Genomic DNA, 11,409 nt, shown 5'->3' with positions numbered 1-11,409 from the left:
CCACAAGGCCCTTTATGGATCAGGTTTGACACCCCTGCTGTAGAGGAAGAAAGCAGGGTCTGGTTCAATAAACACTTCGATGTTGGATTTCATTACTGTTCAGAGTTTCACTAAACACTAAGTTTTTGGAAAGGATTTTATTTTATCTTTATTTATATAAAGATAAAATAAAATCCTTTCCAAAAACGTAATACATATTTATATGTATATATTTTACATTTATTCATATTTGTATTTATTTGTTTATTTTTATATTTATTTAAATTAGATTTATTTGTTGAAATATGCATACCTTTTTTCTTTTCTTTTTTTTAAACACTTTGATTTACTGAATGTGGATTTTTGGGACTTTTCGTCGTTTCTACAGCAACAACCAAGAACAAAGTGATTCACTTCCTGTCGGGGATGGGATGTAATTTCAAAATAAAAGGTTTTTTATCTCTTAAATGGCACGTTTTAAATATCTCATCTGACTATTTAACCCTTTTTAATAATACTGTTTATTTACTATTTAATACTTTTTATTCTACATTGAACAAAGTATGGGTTTTTTTTCTATTATGATTTTTGATGTACTGAATACAGGATGTTAAATATCCGACACCCAAACACACTTTTTTTTTTCTTTTTTGGGATGGTTCCTGTCGTTTCCATAACAACAACAACCAAGTATCATAATCCTTTGGCCTCCCTTCCAGTCGCGGATAGTAGACTGCTATTTAAAAATAAAAGTTAAAACCCTCAAATGACGGGTTTAAAACAGACCAAAACAGCCTCATGGATATGTGTACTTCCTACACTCCTGAGTGAAGCTGTGTGAGTGCTCGCTCTGTGTAAAGGATGAGACTGGAACCGGCTGGAGAATGCGCGTTCAACGAACCGGAAGCGGATGATTTGTTATTCGGGTCTGTCCCGGAAGTGATTTCCGGTTTCTCTGCTGTACCTGGTGATTCTGTGGAGGTCAGAGAGAGAGGTTGGTGTTTTTGGGGATATATCAGGGTTTCTAATGTAAATAAATATTATTGTGTATGTTTATGGGTAAATATGTTGTCACCATGGTAACGCGCGGTGTTTTGGTACTGAGGGAAATAAACGGATCTGTTATGGTTCGGTGTTGCTAAGCTAACTGTCCGCAGGGGCGCAGATAGGATTTTTGAACTGGGGGGGACTGAGCTGTCAGCAAATGATTCCATTTTGTGTATATATATATATATATATATATATATATATATATATATATATATACACACTACCGTTCAAAAGTTTGGGGTCACTTTGAAATGTCCTTATTTTTGAAAGAAAAGCACTGTTCTTTTCAATGCAGATCACTTTAAACTAATCAGAAATCCACTCTATACATTGCTAATGTGGTAAATGACTATTCTAGCTGCAAATGTCTGGTTTTTGGTGCAATATCTCCATAGAGGCCCATTTCCAGCAACTCTCACTCCAGTGTTCTAATGGTACAATGTGTTTGCTCATTGCCTCAGAAGGCTAATGGATGATTAGAAAACCCTTGTACAATCATGTTAGCACAGCTGAAAACAGTTGAGCTCTTTAGAGAAGCTATAAAACTGACCTTCCTTTGAGCAGATTGAGTTTCTGGAGCATCACATTTGTGGGGTCGATTAAATGCTCAAAATGCCCAGAAAAATGTCTCGACTATATTTTCTATTCATTTTACAACTTATGGTGGTAAATAAAAGTGTGACTTTTCATGGAAAACACAAAATTGTCTGGGTGACCCCAAACTTTTGAACGGTAGTGTGTATACATGTTATTTCACCTCCCTCACTGCCATCACCAGGAACTACCTGCAGGCCAGGACAATGATAACATTTTAACATAGCCTATGGAAATCCAAAGTTTGCACATTATCATCACGCACAGAAATTGCAAAACTGCAAAACTAGTTTTAAAACCGCTAAGTTCCAACTGTTAACCATAGCGAGAGGCTGGGCTACGTGTGTGTGTGTAAAGTGTAAACCAGTGCATCCTGACTTTCTAACTATGCCTGTGTGTTGCGTGAGCGGCAGTCAGTCAACAACTCTTCGCAAAGTTTCCTTATGAAACAATATGCTCGCTGAAATTATGGCAGGGAACGCCAGATTAAACATTAAAACTGCCTTCTGAGCACTGTATCTACAGGCTACCACTGAAAGAAGGAGGCTACCAGAAAGGCATCTCTACTCCGTACGATTTTACTTTCACTACGACATTACTTTGAACAGACTATCAAAAAATTGCAAGGTGATATGATAAAGTAAGGCACAGTTTACTTAGTCTTTTTTTTTTTTAAACGATGCAATTGTTTTCTGCCTTTTGGCACCCTTCATCATGCCGTGTTGGGGTCCTGAACTAGGAGCTGTCCCCGATATGCCTGTCAAACTTGTTGTGGGTAACCATAGCAACCAAGCTCGAGCTCGCAACCTGTGCGGTCTGCGCAGTTGCAACTATGTATGTACTGCTGTGCACCAGGGCCGTGCAAAGACCTTTGGAGGGGCAGGGGCTCAACATTCAAAAAAGGACACTTGGAACAAATTTTATTTATTGTATGTATTTATTGAAGCATTAATATGAAAATATAGTTGATCTTGGTAACAAGACATGTCAGATAGTTCTTGTTCATTCTGAAGTGAAGATTAGTCTGACCTGTAGTTTTCTTTCTGACCCAACTGGACAGAGATCCACTGCCTTTTGCTGCCTCCCGCAGCTCCTTCTCTTTCTGCTTCTTTATCCTCTCTTTCCTTGGCATCTTTGCATAATGCAGGCTTTCACTCATTTCGAAAACGTTTCCCTATGTTTTAACTCAACTAACCTAAGCTACTATAACATAATAGTCTTGATAGAATATGTTGTGGACGTCGTCATTCAGCCTTAAGTTTTCGAAGCTGCTAGAATATGTTATTAACGCCGTCGTTCAAACTAAAGTTTGCGAATCTGCCACGTTAATGAAATGGATGGAGCAAACGGTTGAAATATAGCCTAGGCGGCTTCATTAAATGATAAACAACCCTACGCATTTACTGTTGTGTTCTAAGCTGCACAATATTGCATGTTCAGATAGAAATGAAAGGAGACTTTCAGTGTGACCTTACCATGCCGTTCCTCGCACTGTCAACCGCCTGCATGCGCTTTCTGCACGGAGGCTCACTGAATGCATGACGTCACGGATTGATGCCCGCATTTACATAGAAAAACGTTATTTTATAAATCTATAATTTCATATATTATTGTCAAATTGTAGAGAATATTGATGTTGGAGCTAATTTATCTTTTACAAATATAAAAAAAACAACAACAAAACAGTCCCTATGAAAAGGGCACTTTGGACAGCAAACAGAAAAGGGGCAGGGGCTAGAGCACCTGTAGCACCGGTTCATTGCACGTGGGTGCTGTGCACCTCAATAAACCGAATGGTAATTAGTCTTTTGATTTTTCCGTGAGGTTTGCCTTATGCAAAGAAAGACAGCATAGACGTTTTTTCCTCCCTATAAGTGGGGGGGACCGAATGAGGTGAATTTAAATCTGGGTGGGACGAATCGCCCCCCGTCCCCCCCTCTATCTGCGCCCGTGACTGTCCGTGACTTTAGCTGTGCGGGGGGTGAGAGAGGAGCAGCAGGGCTGGGGAGGGAGGGAGTTTAGGAGGATTATTAGACTAGCTGTGTGTTGCTGATCCACAGTGAGTGTGTGCAAGCAGCAGCAGCTGATAAAGCCAGGCAGAGCCTCCAGGACATAGATATACATAGAAGACTAGATGCCTCGTCCCCGTTGCCCGTCAATGAAGTTGAACGTCCGCACATGGCGGCCATCTTACCTCAGACAGCCGGTTTACCCATTACATTGTGTTGGTAGCGATATGTACTTTTCAGATGACCGTAACTTCCTCAAATTTCAATCGATATTCAAACGGTTTGGTTTGTTATATTAAAAAAAAACGGAAGTATGTATTTATGATATTAATGATGAATAATCATTTTATGTTTTAAAAAAATACATGCTGAAATTCCTGTGCTGTGAGAAGCCTAACACTGCATACTTATGGATAACTGCGGCCTTAGGACAAATAACCATACAATTTATTTCCAATTTTTAGTGAAAATATTTTTACATGTGATAGGGCCGTAGGGGAAGCTAAAGTTAAATAAACAGCTTACTCACTTCTGAAACTTCAGAAATACTTCATCCACCTCAAAAACCTAATGCACTCACATCATAGCATAATAACAAATGCAAACTCACATCATAGCATAATAACAAATGCACTGCCCGAGTAAGTAATAGTATAATGCCGCTTTTCCACTACAAACGCGGCTGAGTCGGGCTGAGCCGTGCCGTGCTGAGTCGAGCTGAGTGGGGCTGTTGGAGTTGCATTTCGACTACAACCGCGCTGAACCGTGCTGGCTGGAAGTGGGTGGACACATTGGGTGGAGTTAGCGAAAGTGGGTGGACGTCAGGTGATGTCGTTAAGCAGCGCAAACAGTGACATCAGTGAGCTTTTAAGCGGTAGTCTCACGACCCGGATAGTAAACAATAAACATGGAGGACATGGAGTCGTTAGTGTTGCTGGTCTTGGTGCTGTGGCTTGTTGTCACCGACAACGCCAACAGATACTGGCAAGAGCGTATAGATGAGGCGAGGCGCATAAGGCTTCAGAAATTCTCATAATTCGTAATTCCTCTCCTTCCGGGTTTGCGGTGTTTACAGATCCCAGCGCGCTCGCGGGGCGTGTGTGGGCATGTGAGGACACTCCTCCTCACCAATCAGTGCACAGGGGAGTGTCTGCTCACGCCTCCAGCCTCAGTCGGCTCGCTTTGGCTCGCTTCAGCCCCACTCCAAAACCGTGCGAGTTTTAGGGGCTAAGCAGGGCTGAAGCGAGCTGAGTCGTGCTGGTTTTTGGTAGTCGAAACGCGAGCCGTGTCGGGCTGAAGTGAGCTGAAGCGAGCTGAAGTGAGCTGAAAAAGGGTAGTGGAAAAGGGCCATAGAACAATGACAGCGACTCACGGTAGTTTGTGACAAAAAAAAGCATTTAATTAATCACATGTGGTTATACTTCCAAGGATAAAAAGAGATCTTTACATTTACAAAAAGAACATTCAAAGCTGATTATCATGTCAAAGTCAATATATGTTAGCACAGAAGATTGAAATTTCATTTGACTAGGCTCCAATGTGCAGTTAAAATAAAACTAAACATACTGATATAAACATCTACAATTAAAACACACACAGACACACACATCATCTTGTCATCAAAGTCAGTACTTTGATTTCCTGTAAATCATAATGGGAGTGCTGGGCTGTGCTTGCGTAAGTCTTCATACCCCTTGAAAATTTTTATACTGTATATTTGGCTAACGCCCTTTAAACAGTACTGCTTTGTTGTGCTTCTGTCTCGTGCTGTTGTTCTGGAAGGAAAGGGTTGCCATTTTGGCAATGTGGTGGAGTCTAAGCTTAAAAAATAGGGACACAACCAGTGTGTTAAATTAACCAACCCGAAAATGAAAACCGTGTGCAAGTGCAACTTCAGTTATTGAAAATATTATCTCATGACCTTCCATGTAAAATTACTTGGTGCTACGAGCTAGCCTAGCATGAAACACAACTTTGACCAAAAGCTGCAGTAAGTCGTTTTTGAAGAGAAAAGGTATGGTTTTAGCATGTTCAAGCACCCAGAATTACAACCACATTAATAATGTTTTAAGAAATCAAACCATTTGTATCTACGTCAAAATGTCAGCGAGATAAGAGTATAAACATTTAAGCACCTCAATGGTCTTACCTCAGTTTACCGCAAATTCTGTGGAAAAGCTTGTCTGTGGTAAGATGGCCGCCCTGTGCGGACGTCCTGGAATACGCGGTGAGGCATCTAGTCTTCGATGTATATCTATGCTCCAGGATTTCGCGATGTTGTCATTTGCAACTTCAACGCAAATTCAACCAATCCCCGCGAACTCTGGGCGGTGCTGCAATTATATCCAATCACTGCAACTTTCCCGCAAATTTGACCAATCGTTGGCGTCGTCTTGAGGTGACGTCAACAAACTACCTTCTGCCTTACTTCCGTGTATACTTTCAAGAGAAGCAGCATGTGCGCAGATTGGGCGGTTTTAAGTGCATTTTGGCCGGTTTTGAACATATTTTGCGCTGGAAAACGTCAGCAGTATCTGGCAACATTGCATGATGTGCGAGTCAGTGTTTATGTAGGCTTAAATTCTGTTACTGAAAGTGTGTTATGCTTACAGTGAAGGACTGTGTGCACTTTACATTATTTTTTACTTAATACAAGAAATTAATGGATGCCAACATTTTTGCCAAAATGGTATTTTATTTTCCATTGTTTAGGCAACTTCAGCATCATACTGTGAGATTCTGTTCAAATTGCTTTTTTTTTTCTTCTATGAAGCCTGAGCCATTTATTTTATTAGTTTATAATTATTGTTTAATTTAGTCTTCAGGAGAGACTGCCTGCACACAGTACTAGTATTAATAGTTTTTTTTTTCTTGCATGAAAGCTGAGGCATTTATATTATATTTTAAGGTAACTTCATGTTGTGCTGTGAGGTTCTCTGCACTTTAACTTTTGAACCAACAGGAGCATTTGGATAAGTAAAGCCTATTTTTCTGCATTTTTGTAGTCCTGGTAATCTTTTATATTGGTAAAGTTGTTTATAGGACCATTTCTCAGTGTCTTTGTTTTTTTAATCAATAGTTTTTCAGTAATAACTTCAATATTTAACATATCACTCAATTTTAATCACAAAAAGAGAAAATCACAACAATTTTTCGCAACTTTCACTTCCTCCCGCAATGTAATCGCAACAAAAACCTAAAAAACACCGTAACTTTCAAAGCAGTTTTTTGGAAAAAACCCCGCAACATCAGACATTTTAGCCCGCAACAATCACAAAAAAGGCCCGAGGAATCCTGGGGGGAGTGGCCAGTGTGAGTGTGAATATTAGTGCACTGCACACTAATGCTATTCAACTCAGAAGAACTGTATCTATTAGTACAACTTTAAACTAATAAACCATAATTAATAATCTGCTCTAAGCTCTGTAAGGGTTTGTTTTTCCCCTCAGGTGTTTAATCAGACGTCTGTGACACAAAGCTGAATTACAGTGGTGTGAAAAAGTATTTGCCCCTTCCTGATTTTTTTTTTTTTTTGCATGTTTGTCACACTTAAAATGTGTCAGATCTCATCTCATTATCTGTAGCCGCTTTATCCTGTTCTACAGGGTCGCAGGCAAGCTGGAGCCTATCCCAGCTGACTACGGGTGAAAGGCGGGGTACACCCTGGACAAGTCGCCAGGTCATCACAGGGCTGACACATAGACACAGACAACCATTCACACTCACATTCACACCTACGCTCAATTTAGAGTCACCAGTTAACCTAACCTGCATGTCTTTGGACTGTGGGGGAAACCGGAGCACCCGGAGGAAACCCACGCGGACACGGGGAGAACATGCAGACTCCGCACAGAAAGGCCCTCGCCGGCCACGGGGCTCGAACCCGGACCTTCTTGCAGTGAGGCGACAGCGCTAACCACTACACCACCATGCCACCAAGGTTTTTATTATTAAGGGAAAAAAATCCAAACCTACATGACCCTGAAAAAGTGATTGCGCCCCTGTTAAAACATAAATTAACTGTGGTTTATCACATCTTTGGAAAGCTGAGTTCAATTTCTCTAGCCACACCCAGGCCTGATTACTGCCACACTTGTTCTCAATCAAGAAATCACTTAAATAGGACCTGCCTGACAAAGTGAAGTAGACCAAAAGATCCTCAAAAGCTAGACATCATGCTGCGATCCAAAGAAATTCAGGAACAAATGAGAAACAAAGTAATTGAGATCTATCAGTCTGGAAAAGGTTATAAAGCCATTTCTAAAGCTTTGGGACTCCAGCGAACCACAGTGAGGGCCATTATCTACAAATGGCGACAACATGGAACAATAGTGAACCTTCCCAGGAGTGGCCAGCCGACCAAAATTACCCCAAAAGGTCACAAAAGACCCCACAACAACATCCAGAGAACTGCAGGCCTCAGTTATGGTCAGTGTTCTTCACTCCACCATAAGAAAGAGACTGGGCAAAAATGGCCTGCATGGCAGAGTTCCAAGAGTTCCAAAACCACTGCTGAGCAAAAAGAACATAAAGGCTCGTCTCAGTTTTGCCAGAAAACATCTTGATGATCCCCAAGACTTTTGGGAAAATGCTCTGTGGACTGACGAGACAAAAGTTAAACTTTTTGGAAGGTGTATGTCCCATTACATCTGGCGTCAAGGTAACAGCATTTCAGAAAAGGAACATCATCCCAACAGTAAAATATGCTGGTGGTAGTGTGATGGTCTGGGGCTGTTTTGCTGCTTCAGGACCTGGAAGACTTGCTGTGGTAAATGGAACCATGAATTCTGCTGTCTACCAAAAAATCCTGAAGGAGAATGTCCGGCCATCTGTTCGTGACCTCAAGCTGAAGCTCACTTGGGTTCCGCAGCAGGACAATGATCCAAAACACACCAGCAAGTCCACCTCTGAGCGGCTTCAGAAAAACAAAATGAAGACTTTGGAGTGGCCGAGTCAAAGTCCTGACCTGAATCCGATTGAGATGTTGTGGCATGATCTTAAAAAGGCGGTTCGTGCTCGAAAACCCTCCAATGTGGCTGAAGTACAACAATTCTGCAAAGATGAGTGGGCCAAAATTCCTCCACAGCGCTGTAAAAGACTCACTGCCAGTTATCGCAAACGCTTGATTGCAGTTATTGCTGCTAAGGGTGGCCCAACCTGTTATTAAGTTTAGGGGGCAATCACTTTTTCACACAGGGTCATGTAGGTTTGGATTTTTTTCCCTTAATAATAAAAAGCTTCATTAAAAACTGCATTTTGGGGGACTTCTGGGAAGATGGTGGACGGGTTAGTAGCGTAGCTTTCAGCTCGCCCAAGTCGGTAGAAATAAATCCACTCAATTTGAGTAACTCGACATACAATCGTCATAAACTTTGAGATGAGTGGTCACCGAAGCCGGAGAAACACTAAAATCTCAAAGAAAACTCAAGAACAGTCTACAAAAGAAGAGGTCTCCGACGAAAGTGAACCTGAAAGTGAAGCGTCAGAGAAAATGGATCACGCCGGAACACTGAAGGCTGGACTCGCTAGCATCAGCAGTGATATACGGGACCTCAAGCAAGACTTCCGTAAAGAGCTGACATTTAAAGATGAACTCAAAGGTGAAATGAAACTAGAAATCGCTACCTTAAGACAAGACATAGAGCGAAAGCTTACAGAAAACCTCAAAGAACTTATGGAGCAGAAGACGAGCATAACCGAGCGGAGTTGGAGGAGTACGACATAGAGACGAGCGGCCTCCTAACGAAACTAACCAGACAGACACGCCAGATGCAGGACAAACTAACGGACCTTGAAGCGAGGTCTCGGCGAAATAATGTCAGGATTTTCGGATTGCCCGAGGACACAGAAGGAAGCTCCATTACAGACTATCTAGACCAACTTCTTATAAAAGAGCTGGAACTACCCAAAGGAACCAATCTACAAATCCAACGTGCCCACAGAGCCCTCGCACTAAAACCAGGTCCGGGCGGTGCTCTGAGAGCAGTAGTGGTTAACTTTCTCAGGTTTGAAACTAAGGAGATGGTCCTACAGAAAGTCTGGCAGAAGAAGGGGATACAGGTGGGCAACAAGAAAATCCAGTTTGACCACGATTACCCCATCGAAATCGTTAAACGCAAAACATATCTGGGTGTCAAGAGAGCATTGAAAGAAAAAGGGATCCGTTTTCAGACCCCATTCACGAAAATAAGAACCCATTGGAACAATGGTGTTGAGAGCTACGACAACGCAAGGGATGCAGCGCAGGACATGAGAGCAAGGGGATTAACCGTGGATGTACCGGACGTGGACACGGGGCGAGCGGAGGAGACGACTCGAGGAGTGGGAGACGGCAAATCAAAGCAGGATACGCCGGCACGTCGAGCAAAGGAGAAGTTGCAAGGATACCAGAGGAGACCTGATATTTAACATCTTGTCCGTGTCAAACGGTAGCAGGGTTTCAGATAACACTAACCTGGCTCAATTCATGTTGAACTAACGAGGCAGTAAAAATGAGGTTGGTTGAGTTCATTAATACAAAAGGGCTTCAGATACTACAGTTCAATAAAGAGTAATACAGACAGGGCGAGGGATACTAAGGTTGGACTTGTCTAGACTAAGCTGGGCACGGGTCTAGGGATGGGCCCTCACAGGAGAGGATTTCCCATCCACCCACCAACAGGGACTAGGGGGAGAAGAAGAAGAAGAATCCCCTTGTGGAAGTTACACAATGTTCTTAACGTTGTTTATGTTCAAGTTCATGCAATTTTTGAGCTGCTTGGCGGGGCACATACGCACAATAGGGAAGTAATATGGTATGTAATGATCTGAAAATAATGTCCTTAAATGTAAATGGTCTAAATACACCTAAAAAGAGAGGAACAGTCATAACAAAATTGAAAAAAAGAAAAACTACATGTCATATTTTTACAGGAAACTCATCTGTCCCAGACAGAACATGAAAAATTTAAAAAATTTGGATTTAGGAATTCATATTATAGTACATATAAACAAGGTTGTAGGAGGGGGGTTATGACATTAATCCCAAACTCAGCTATGTTAATTGGACAAATTTAAATAATTGTAAATAAAATGTTCATTTCTAATACTTGGTTGAAAACCCTTTGTTGGCAATGACTGCCTGAAGTCTTGAACTCATGGACATCACCAGACGCTGTGTTTCCTCCTTTTTAATGCTCTGCCAGGCCTTTACTGCAGCGGTTTTCAGTTGCTGTTTGTTTGTGGGCCTTTCTGTCTGAAGTTCAGTATTTAACAAGTGAAATGCATGCTCAATTGGGTTGAGATCAGGTGACTGACTTGGCCATTCAAGAATATTCCACTTCTTTGCTTTAATAAACTCCTGGGTTGCTTTGGCTTTATGTTTTGGGTCATTGTCCATCTGTATTATGAAACGCCGACCAATCAGTTTGGCTGGATTTGAGCACACAGTACGTCTCTGAATACCTCAGAATTCATCTTTCTGAAAGCTGAGAAGCTGTGGGCAAAGCTGTCGGCACTCAGACTGTGGCAGAACTTGAACCACAACATGGTTGTCATCTTGGAGATACTTTCGGCTTTGCAAGGAATAAGTATTTCGGAGACCGAATGGAATTGAATTGAACAGAAATGGACAGATATGGACAAGTGGTGTGGACGTGTAAAGACTGCGTCTGTTCGAAAGACCAAACAATCTCTATCTTATCGACATTCGGCTCCCTGAACAGCACTGGCCTCGATCAAGGCCGTTGCTGGGGAAACATTTCCCCCCAGAAGGTCACTGCTGGGAGACACTCTCGCA

General features: G+C 41.8%; 1 protein-coding gene across 1 annotated transcript in view; it reads left to right on the top strand.

The window, feature by feature from the left end:
- The first annotated feature begins 894 nt into the window (after positions 1-894).
- Positions 895-11,409, top strand: part of ndufb3 (NADH:ubiquinone oxidoreductase subunit B3) — a 36,158-nt gene continuing 25,643 nt past the window's right edge. The window contains exon 1 of the mRNA XM_060928895.1: positions 895-973. The gene's annotated coding sequence lies outside the window, so the exon portion shown is untranslated. The remainder of the gene's footprint in view (positions 974-11,409) is intronic.

The sequence above is a fragment of the Neoarius graeffei genome, chromosome 9 (assembly GCF_027579695.1).
Source record: "Neoarius graeffei isolate fNeoGra1 chromosome 9, fNeoGra1.pri, whole genome shotgun sequence".
Lineage (NCBI taxonomy): Eukaryota > Metazoa > Chordata > Actinopteri > Siluriformes > Ariidae > Neoarius > Neoarius graeffei.
Note: the sequence above shows the minus strand (reverse complement) of the source record. Positions and strands in the feature narration are given on the sequence as shown.